The sequence below is a fragment of the Lontra canadensis genome, unplaced genomic scaffold (genome assembly GCF_010015895.1).
Source record: "Lontra canadensis isolate GAN:19392208 unplaced genomic scaffold, GSC_riverotter_1.0 scaffold24, whole genome shotgun sequence".
Taxonomy (NCBI): Eukaryota; Metazoa; Chordata; class Mammalia; order Carnivora; family Mustelidae; genus Lontra; species Lontra canadensis.
The window spans coordinates 20,258,848-20,270,811 of NW_022631018.1; the positions used below are offsets into that span (position 1 = coordinate 20,258,848).

General features: G+C 44.7%; 1 protein-coding gene across 1 annotated transcript in view; it reads right to left on the reverse strand.

Annotated features, from left to right (window-relative positions):
- PRRC2C (proline rich coiled-coil 2C) overlaps positions 1 to 266 on the reverse strand; it is a 92,396-nt gene extending 92,130 nt beyond the window's left edge. The window contains exon 1 of the mRNA XM_032862993.1: positions 191 to 266. The gene's annotated coding sequence lies outside the window, so the exon portion shown is untranslated. The remainder of the gene's footprint in view (positions 1 to 190) is intronic.
- Positions 267 to 11,964: the final 11,698 nt, after the last annotated feature.

Below are 11,964 nucleotides of genomic sequence, written 5' to 3' on the forward strand. Positions count from 1 at the left end.
ACCCGGAGGCCGAGACCTCCCGCGACCGACGAAAACGGGGGGCACGGCCGGACCCACGGCCGCCTCCCAGCGGCTTCCCAGCTCTGGCCGCCGGGGTCACGGCGCGCTCGCACGCCCCGGGCCGCCCCGCGCCGGCCCTCCCCGGTGGGGCCCGCTCGGATCCCGGGTCCTCCGCCCTCGCCTTCCTTACCGGCCAGGGCGAGCGTCAAGCGGAGGGGGTCTGCGCACCTCGAGAGTCTCCGCCGAGCTCCGATCGAGGGAAGGGGCAGGGGAGTGTGGGGGTGGGGGGCGGCCGGAAGGACCGCCGGACTGGGAGGGCCGAAGCTGCGGACGGACAAACCGCCAAAGCACTTTCGCCGCTTCCCGAGAGGGAGAGAGCGAGCGAGAAAAAGAAGCAAGATGGCGGCTAGCCAGCCCCTACGTACTACGTCACGCCGCGGCGTACGTCAGGCAGATCTCCGCAGGCCCGCCCTCGGGCGCAGAGACGGCCGGATCACGTGCAGCCTCCGTGGCGGCCCGACCCCGGCGGAAGGCGACGGCGCCTCCTGCCGGAAGGAGGGAGTTCCTGCAGTCGAAACTGCCGCGGCGCGGTGGACATTGGCCCGCGTTCCTCCCCGGGAGCCTTGAAGAGACGCGACGGCAGGTCCCGAGTCTCCGGAAAGTGCGCGCTCTTGGAGCTGACGGACGGGCGTGGGGATTGGCTCCACCAACAGTGTGGCACTGTGTGTCGGCGCTACGGTCTGCATGATCTTTAACGTTGCCATTGGGCGGTTTCTTGATATTTTCCGGAAATGTGAATACAATATTCGTGATACCAAAACCTGCACGTTGATAAAGATAGACAAATGCATTTTGATACATCCCCACACTGGACTACTCTGAACCCATTAAATTCAGATTAATGCTTAATGATCGGGGAAACGCTTATGCCGTAACATGCTTATGCCATAACCATCCTATAAAAACACCCGCCTATGTGCGTATTCATAGAAAAGACTAAAAAATATACTCTGGGTGCTAATAATGGTAACGTTAACAATAGTTTTCTTAGAGCAATAAGATTTTTAGAATATGTTATGCATGCCTGTGATTTCCTGATTTTATAGTCAGAGATCACTTTTAAGGTGTAATGAGAAGTTTGTGAGTCGTAAAATAGGATACACAAACGGTAAATGTGTGCATACACAGTGTATATACTGTGTGTGTAACTATATATGGTGTTTGCTTATGTTTCATAAAGCATTACATATTCCTTAGGTTTTATTTATTTTTAAAGGTTTTATTTATTTATTTGACAGAGAGAGGGAGAGAGAGCACAAGCAGAGGGAGCAGGAGAAGCAGGCTTCACTCAGGTGACTCCACAGGGGGGGGCTCCAGTGGGGGCTCAGTCCCAGGAGCCTGGGATCATGACCTGAGCTGAAGGCGTGGGCTTAACTTAACTTAGCCACCCAGGCACCTCTTTAGGTTTTAGAATAAGCCAAGAACAGGTTCTGCTAATGAATTGCTCCGTATTAGGAGTAAGTTACTTAGTATCTTTTAGATTCAGTTTTCTCATGTGTAAAATGCTGATGATACCTACTTATGCCAACTGTACTTCAATTAAAACATAATAAAATGTTCAAAAAAGTAATAAAATATTTAAAAGTCTTTTTAAATATTTATTTCAGAGCGAGAGTGTGAGACACAGAGAGGGAGCATGAGCAGGGAAGAGGCAGAAGGAGGGGTAGAAACAAACTCCCACTAAGCAGGGAGCCCACAGAGAGGCTTGATCTCAGAACTCTGGGATCATAGCTTGAGCCAAAGGCAGATGCTTAACCCACTGAGCCACCCAGGTGCCGATAAAGTATTAAAGAAAAAAAAATTCTTTTGGGGTGCCTGGGTGGCTCAGTGGGTTAAGCCTCTGCTTTCAGCTCAGGTCATGATCTCAGGGTCCTAGGATCGAGTCCCGCATCGGGCTTTTGGCTCAGCAGGGAGCCTGCTTCCCCCTCTCTCTCTGCCTGCTGCTCTGCCTACTTGTGATCTCTCTCTGTCAAATAAATAAATAAAATCTTTAAAAAAATATTTTCCACAAAAAAATAATATTTACTTCTCAAATTTGTGTTATTTACTCACCAGATATGTACCAGGTGCCTACTGTACAGTCTGGGGACTGGGGATATAAAGGTATAGAACAATTAAGACCTTGGTGCTAAGGCAACAGTCTAGTGATACAGATGCAATAATAGGTTTGGATATGTGCAATGAAGGAAACAAAGAGGATATTAACATAAAGAATAACCAGCGAGAAGAGCAGGAGGAATTGACTTTAGAAAGTGTGGCCACTGAGTACCTTTCCGAGAAGGGGCCTTTTAAACCGGGACCTAAATGATAACCAGAAGCAGTAATGCAAAGAGTGGGTGGAAATTGCTCTGGACCAAGTGAACTGAAACTGCAAATGCCCTGGTCTGGGAAAGAGCTTGGAATGTTCTAGGAACTAGGAGAGGAGTGCGTCTAGAACTTAGTCAAGAGAGAGTGACACGTGATGATACAAGAAGGAGAAATAAGGGCTGGATTCAGAAGGGTCTTAGAAGCCAGGTTAGGGGGTGCAGTGAAAAGCTTTGGGAAGATTTTAAGATGAGGAACACATGATCGGATATTTTATATTTTAAGATCACTGTGAGTGAAGAGTGTGAAAAATAGATTGTAGGGAGCCGCGGAAGGAAACCAGCTGCCCTGCTAGGCAGTAAATGAAGTAATTACAGTGCTGAAGAATTAGAGTGGCCTGGCCTAAAATGGAGGCATGGAGACGGAAAGAAGCAGACAGATTTGGCATATATTTTGGAGCTAAAATATACTTGCTTGTGGGACATGATGGCTTTGAAATGTGGGGGAAGAAGAAAATCAATGACAACAGAGTTATGGCTTGAGCGACTGGGTGAATGACAGCAACATTTATAGAAATTACAGTGTTGGAAGAGGGAAGCAAAATCACATGGATGGTGGAGCAATATCACAAAGAAAAATTGGGGGAAATTAAATTTTGGACGTGTTAAATTTGAGATGTTCAGGTACTGTCTAACTGTAGATCAAGTATGCCGTGGACATGCATGTGGAGAGCTGAAGGGAGGTCAGAGCTGGAGAGAGAGATTTGAGGCTCAGAGATACAGCTTTCGGACTCGTACACACACATTTCACAGGCAAGTGTTCCAAATGGTGGAAGCAGATGAGATCACTTAGGGAGAGAGCAGGAAAAGAGGACAGAAATGGCCAGCCCTAACACCAGCAATACATAAAGGTAAGTGGAGGTGGAGAATGTAGCCGAACAAAGAGGCCAGAGAACTGGGAAGCCTGAAGGCGATGATGTCACAGAAGCTGAGAGAAGAGAGAATTACAAGACGGCATTTCCCGTATGTGAGACACTGCTGAGAGGTCAAGTCATATGAAGAAGGAGCCAAAAGTGTCCAGTGTGTTTGGCAACATGGAGGTTACCAGTATCTTTTACAAGAAGTTTTGGTGGAGTAACAAGGTCAGAAAGTCATATGATGGTGAGTTGAAAAGAAAATAGATGTTGAGAAAGTGGGGATTATGGATAAACAGTTATTTCCAGAACTTGAATTTTGCCAAGACAGAAACACAAGGTAGCTGGAAGGAAAGTGGAGTAAAGAGAGACACTTTTAAATATTGGAGAGAGGGCGCCTGGGTGGCTCAGTGGGTTAGGCCGCTGCCTTCGGCTCAGGTCATGATCTCAGGGTCCTCGGATCGAGTCCCGCATCGGGCTCTCTGCTCATCAGGGAGCCTGCTTCCCTCTCTCTCTCTGCCTGCCTCTCTGGCTACTTGTGATCTCTGTCTGTCAAATAAATAAATAAAATCTTAAAAAAATATATTAAGAAAAAAATATTGGAGAGAGTAGATCATGTTTGTATGATGATGGGAATAATCCAGAAGGAGGTCAGTAACAATTATATAGGAGACAGAGGGAATCCTAAGGAAGGGAGGTTCCTGAGAAGGTGTGAAGGGGTGGACGGACAATTTACCTTTGGAAGGGAAAGTAGGTGCAGCTATAGGGAATACTGATGATTCCGAAGGGAAGTCCCATTGATGACTTCTGTTTTCTCAGTGAAGTAGGGAGGGAGGAAATCTGCTGAGATGGCGTGGCTTGTGGGAGTTTGAAGGGAAGATTCAAAAGTAAGAGAGTGAAAAATTAAGCCTACTGTGAGGAACAGAGTAGGATTGGCATGCTCTGCCGAGAGCGCTTTTAATGTTTGTGATGATGGATGTAAAATGTGCCATTCAGTTTATTTATATGATTTCTCCAGCTGTGTACAGCATTTTGGTACAACTATGGAGAAGATAGAGTCTCCCATGCAGGACTTTACCAGTCAAGAATAATGTAGGGAAGTGAGGGTATCCATAAGTAAAAGACTGTAATGATGATAATATTGAGTTTGAACAGATGGTGGCTATGTGGTAAACAGAAACTTGTGTCCACTTTGTGAATTATATATGGTATATTTTAAATTCAAGGATTCCTTTCTACCTCTCCTGGTCTGAGCTGTATTTCCCATCAATATCTTCAAAGATTATCCCTGCAGCAATGTTAGAATAAATAAAATAACAAACAGGTAAGTTCACAAGCACATACACATTACGGGTAAGTTCACTGCCCCCCCCCCAATTGATATCAATAGTCTTTTGAAATGGAGAAGCTTGGCTGATATAGGGTCATTGCCAGGCATAGGCCTGCTGACTGTCCCCAAGAGGACAAGGAAGGCTCACCTTGGTTAATTCTTCCCCAACCCTCTAGGATCTAGCCTAGAATGTTTGAGTCTCTAAAGTACCTTTCTTTAGCAACATAAACAGCTCCAGCAATCAGATGAATTTCTATTAGCCAAGGTCATGAGAATGATATATATATCCAGAATATTAATTTATTAATTTTCAGTTTAAATACCTGAAGACTCAAGACTGCAAAGCCAGTGTATTTTCTACACAGACAAACCTACTGAAGGCTGTTTGATGAGCCCAGATTCAGAACAAGTGGAGTTATGCTAGGGCTTGTTCTCGATTCATCTATCTCCATGACAGGATGATTTTGTCCCAAAGACGGAAGGACTCAGTGTCCAATGGTTGCAACTTTCTACACTGATCTCCGATACAGCAGGGACATCCTGCCACGCTATTGATTGAGCTGCTTCTCTCCTTGACAGCGCTCGGATGGGCACTGAGGTGTTCCTGTCTGCGCCTTTCCCCGTTTCCATGGCTACCCAAACCTCTTAGCAAACTTGTTTCAATAACAACGAAGTTACAGTCAGGTCAGGCCAGATTGTGTTTTAAAGGTGACTTTGCTTGCTTCCGGTCTTATCCATTGTGGGTAATGTTAAAGTTTAGCTCTCAGAGAGCAGTTTTATTTCCCTCATTTCCAGGATCTCGGAGAAAACTGGACTGAAATCTCAGGGATTGGTCCAATGTCTGGAGCCAAATAATATTCTTTTAAAATTTATTTTGTTTTGTATTATTCGAACCTTTGCTAACACCCCTTCCACATAGGTAAATTTGTCATAATGGAAATGTTCTCATGACACAGTGAATGAAAGCTTGTCGTTCAATTTCCAGTCCTGCTTTTTTTAAAAATTAATTTTAGGGTTACATTATCAAATTGCCAGTTGGTGATATGCAGTCGGGCAAACTTTTTCTTATTGAAAAAGACTGATTCTCCAAACCATATGACATATGACCTATTTTCTTTGTGATTGCCCAGTCTTATTGTTAGTGTGTGTGTGTGTGTGTGTGCGCGCGCGCGTGCGCGCATTTGGAGAGTGCACATGTTGATGAGTGGGGGAGGGGGGCGAGGAGAGAGGGAGAGAGAGAATCTTACTTAAGCTTGCTCCATACACTGAGCACAAAGTCTGACATGGGGCTCCGTCTTATAACCTGAGCCAAAATCAAGAGTCAGATGCGTGACTGACTGGGCCACCCAGGTGCCCCTTGGTAATGGTTTTACTAAGTTTCTCCCCTTTTCATTGGGATTGATTCTATAAACCTAGAGGCACTGAAGATTTATGAGATATTAGGTAAAAGATAAAGGAATGAACGACCATATCATGCTTTATTTGTATTAGTGTTTGTTAAAGGTTTATGTGCACAGGACAACTGTGGTCTCTTTTCACCAATAGTCCAGCAAATCATATTTAGTAAAAGTGTGAAACATTATAAGCCTGATGAAAATCATAATACCCAGAAACTGTATGAAAATGCAATCTAATTTTCTTAACTTCAACAGATACTGAGCTTTGTTAACAAAGAAAAATATTGCCAGTGCCTCAAAATATTACCTTTTGTCAAGTTGTAAGAGGTTTCTAAGTTATACTAAATGTAATATATGTCATATATAAAATATTACATTATCTAAAGTGGAATAAATACCTTTGTTCTTATCAATCTATTATGAATTAGCTCAGCAAACCCTTCTTATAATGGAATAAAAGGTACAATGTGGTTAAAAGTGTTATTCATTTATCACAAATCCTATGTTAATGAAATTTGAATGAACTGGGATTTCCTGTCCACCCAAAATTTCCCCAGATTTTTCTTAGCTAAGAGAAGTAACTAAATTCTTGGAGTAGTGGACCCAAGTCAAGAAGGTATAGTGTTGTTAATGAACAGAGAACAATATTTGGGAGCATGGGAAAGGAGGGAGAGAAGAGATAGAGACAGGAGGAAATGGTAGAACACAGACTTGCCAGGCTCACAACTTTGCCTTAGGCTGGAATTTCACCCTAGTCAGGAAGTAAGTAATGATAAAGGGCAAAAATCTAGAGACCAAAGGTAAAGAGGGTGGGTCTAGGGAATCACAGCAGAAAAGGTTAAAAAGGCAACTAGCCAGGAGGTAACTGAAGGTACTCAATAGGGGTTGCCTTAACTCATTAGCCCAGAAAATAGAAACTTGACATATTACTGGTGGACACACAGTGCTCATTAATTCCCTCTAAAATTGTGACGCTGGTGGTTGCCTGTAGCATTTCTCAAAGTATAAGGCACTTTTTTCCTCACCTGACCAACTGTATATATAACATATAAATGAAACCACCCAGTTTCACTTTTTATTTCAACTTTTATTGCTCCACAGTAATTAAGAGAAGTCAGGTTGACAGTACATTTCTTTGCTAGCACCGGGACTAGGCATTTGTTTTATTTTGAACTGAAGTATAGTCATATAACCACGTGATAGTAGCTTCAGGTGTACAACATGGTGATTCGGTGTTTATATCCACTACAAAATGCTCACCTTGATAAGTGTAGTTACCACCTGTCACTGTACAAATACAATATTATTTCCTATAGTATATATATATACATATATATATATATACTGTGATTTATTTACTTTGTAACTGAAGTTTATACCTCTTAATCCCCTTCCGTCTATTTTACCCATCCCCCTACCATCAGTTTGTTCTATTTATGAGTCTCTTTCTGGTTGTTTGTTTTGTTGATTCCACATTTAAGTGAAATTATGTGGTATTTGCCTCTCTGTGTCTGACTTACTTCATTTAGCATAGTGTGCTCCAGGTCTACCAATGTCATGAATGGCGAGGTTTCATTTTTTCTTACAGCCGAGTAGTAGTCCCTTATTTATATATGTAGGAATATACATGCACACACATACACACTGCCACTTCATCGTTTTTTTTTGTTTTTTTTGGTTTTTTTGAAGATTTTATTTATTTGACAGAGAGAGAGGAACACAAGCAGGGAGAGTAGGAGAGGGAGAAGCAGGCTTCCCACTGAGCAGGGAACCCATGTAGAGCTTGATCCCAAGACCCTGGGATCATGACCTGAGCCTAAGGTAGACACTTAAGACTGAGCCACCCAGGCGCCCCACCCCCACATCATCTTTATCCATTCATCTATCCATGGACACTTAGACTGCTTCCGTATCCGGGCTATTGTAAGTGATTCTGTACTTTTAGGCTTCCTATAAAAAGAATTTCATGTGTTACAAAGTATCAGCAGCCCATGCCTAGTTGAGATTTTGTTTTAATTAAACTGTTATTTCAGAATTATTTCTTTGAGTTGCTGAGAGTCTCCGTGAGGTGCTTGCTTCACACGGGAATTCATGGTCCAATACTCCAGGGACTGGGCCATTTTTAACCTTGTTAGGGCACAGTCTTAATAGGAAGAAAAGAGAAAAAGGATAGTGAGATTGAAAGAATTGAGAAAAAATTTCTCAAAGTAATTAATAGTCTCTCTTCATTTCAATATTCAATATTACCTATATGAAATTTTCAATTGGGAAGTCTTAATCATTGTAATGATTAATAAAATTGTGCTACCTTTTAGGCTACATGTAGCCAGGTCACTTGTCCAACTTAGAGAAGGCACTAGTAGAGTGGGTGACCCATCATCCCAGTTTGCCTGAGACTGTCAAGGTTTTAGTACTGAAGGTCCCATGGCCCAGGAAACCACTCAGTCTGGGGCAAAATAGGACAGTTGGTCACCTTCTGCGGACTACAAGGAAGTGGGGACACAGATCTTAGGTCCAAGATACTTCCTCAGTAAACTCTCCTTTGGGTCCCTGTTATCTGCCTGAGAAGCTATCCTTGCTGGAGACCACCAAGGAAAGGAGCCTTGCCTGATGCCAGAGAAGATTCTTTCAATCCTGGAGGTTAGCCAAGCTGCAGACAACTAAAACGTTAGTCCTGAAGAGCCCCTGGCATCAACTGGACACATCATTCTTGTGGCGTTCACCTGGCAGTCATTGCTTTATTAACTCCTTCCATCCTGTTCCAGGTGCCAGTTATCAAACGAGTAACTGAGGGCCAACAGTGTGCTAAGTCCTTCGCACACATCATTTTACACGGCAAACTGCTATATGGATTATATGGGTTATAAAACTGGTTAAATTGGGGCGCCTGGGTGGCTCAGTGGGTTAAACCTCTGCCTTCGGCTCAGGTCATGATCTCAGGATCTTGGGAGGGAGCCCCGCATCGGGCTCTCTGCTCAGCGGGAGGCCTGCTCCCCACCCCACCCCACCACACTGGCCGGCCTCTCTGCCTGCTTGTGATCTCTGTCAAGTAAATAAATAAAAAACAAACAAAACTGGTTAAATGGCTTACTTCGTGAGCTCACAATGTCCATCGGCATAGAGCTGGTCGGTGTTCAGGCTGAGGCAAGACTTCAAACAGATGTGATGCCCTCATCTACGCTGCAGTCTCCGGTTGCCTGGAAAACTCACCTGCACACTCGCTCTGACCTTTCGTTCAAGGTCTGTTATCTCTTCATCACTTGCTCTGTGACCTGGAGGTGTGGTGACTGATGCTGTTGACAAGACCAGGCTCTTTCTCTGTCCATAGAGCATTCTTTGTACCCCATAACCTGTGCTGGTGGACCCTCCTCTACTCAGTGACAGAGGGTGATTTCAAGTGATTCTTTAAAAACCACAAAAATAATAAGCGCTAACAAACACTATCCACTGGTAAAAGATCAATAACAAAAACAAGAAATCCTGTTCCTTGAAATCATTAAGTAAAAATCATTAGGAATTTGGTCTGATACAGGGGCACCTGGATGGCTCAGTCTTTAAGTGTCTGCCTTTGGCTTAGGTTATTCCAGGGTTCTGGGATCGAGTCCAGCATCGGGCTCCCTGCTCAGCGGGGAGCCTGATTCTCCCACTCCTACTCCCCGGCTTGTGTTCCCTCTCTCTGTCAAATAATAAAATATTTTTAAAAAATTTTAGAGAGAGAGAGAAAGAATGGGGGAAGGGGCAGGGGGAGAAGGAGAGAATCTCAAGCAGATTCCTTGCTGAGCAGGGAGCCTGACATGGGGCTTGATCTGAACACCCTGAGATCATGACCTGAGCCGAAATCAAGAATTGGATGCTTAACTGAGCGACACAGGCAACCCCCCCAACAATTATTAATTTAGCATATAGGGCATAGCAGGTACTGTGCTAGCTGCTGGGGATCCAAATGGCTAAAGGCTGAAACATTTATGTAGCTAAAATGTAGAGAATGATTTGTCTGGGCCCAGGAGCTTCTGTTTTAGAAGGCTGTAGTGGTGATCCAGGGACGACTCCTAGAGGGGTTTGAATCCGGCAATATGGAGGGGGAGAGGTGGGCAGAGGTCATTTCCCCTGGTTGTTTTTACATCTACGGAAACCTCATCATTACCATCTTAAGAAATTGGGAATTATTCCCACAGTGGTGTGATTTCAGAAGACAAGCCCTCTAAAACCCCTCTGTATGCATCAACTTAGGAATCTTATTAACAATCTGGTATAGCGGGGCGCCTAGGTGGCTCAGTGGGTTAAATCTCTGCCTTCGACTCAAGTCATGATCTCAGGGTCCTGGGATCCAGCCCTGCATCAGGCTCTCTGTTCAGCAGGGAGCCTGTTTCCCCCTCTCTCTCTGCCTGCCTCTCTGCCTGCTTGTGATCTCTCTCTCACTGTCAAAAAAATAAATAAAATCTTTTAAAAAATTTTAAAAACCCAATCTGGTATAGTATTTGCAGCTGGTGCCTTCATAATCTGTAACGGTGTTACCAGTCTGAGGAACAAGCCGCCTGCATCCCAGTGAGAGGGCTGTCAGCTGTGGAAGACCCTGAGCTGGGGTGCCCAGACCTCCCTCTGGAAAGAAATGACTGATTTTACCAGCTCCTGGGAGTGCTGACTGCCCTCAGGTATGAGCCCTCTTTGGGGATTGCCTTTTCTGAAGAAAGCTGCCTTGCCCAAGGTTACTCCTTCCAGAGGCATCCACCTTCCGATGTCTGATTGGTGTGAGGGTGTAGGGGTCTGGCTCTCTCATTTTTGTCTCATCTGAGGAACCATTCTGGAGGGACATCTCAGTTCCAGAACTCCGCACGGTATGTTGAGACTTCCTTGGGACTGTATGTAGATCAGCTTCTCAGTCCGTCTCACTCTGCTTCCTTCTTTCTCTTCCACTGGTATTGATCCCCAAAGCAGTCTAGTTAAAATCCTGCCTCATTCTTGTGTATTCTCCAGTCAACGCGACCTGCACTACTACTGTCATCCACCCAGCTTGTTCAAGCCAGAAATCTGAAAAACCCCCTAGGTCCCTTTCCTTTACCCCCAAACACCCTCCCCATCCAATCACCAAAGCCCTATCTCTCTCCATTCCAGTCGCAGCCATCATAATCCAATTCACCCCCACCTGTCTTGCAAGTAAACTATTTCAGTAGTGGCTCATTTCTTTTCCTATCTTTACCTTTGTCTGGATCAAAGTGACTTTTTTTTTTTTTAAGATTTTTATTTATATATTTGACGGGGAGAGAGAGATCACGAGTAGGCAGAGAGGCAGGAGGTGGGGGAGGGGCAGGGAAGAAGGCTCCCTGCTGAGCCCAGAGCCTGATATGGGGCTCGATCCCAGGACCCTGAGACCATGACCTGAGCTGAAGGCAGAGGCTTAACCCACTGAGCCACCCAGGTGCCCCAAAGTAACTTATTTTTTTAAATAATTTTATTATTTTCAATAGATTTATTGAGTTATATGTGACATACAATATGCCGGATATATATAGAGATATAGATCTATCTGTATGTGTATATACTTGTATATATTTGCATTAAATATATACATTTGTATATATACTTGTATATAAAATTTATAATTTGTATATATTGTATATATTTGTATTAAAGATTTTATTTGAGAGAGAGGGAGAAGCAGACTCCCTGCTGAGCAGGAAACCCCGCTAGGGCCGACCGGAGGACCCCGGGACCCTAACGTGAGCTGAAGGTGATGCTCAGCGGACCGAGCCAGCCAGACGCCCCTCTGCTGGATACGTGTCAAGTGCCCAAGTTGAAGCGGCACCGGCCGCGGTCACCAGCCCAGGTTCCCCGGCTGCACGCGGCGAACGGCGGGTCGCTGAGAACCAGCCCCGCCACCCGTCCGCCAGCTCGCACCGGCGTGGGTGATGACGCCAGTGTTCCCAGCACCTCCGCGCCCGCCGCACCCCTTTCCGAGGTGA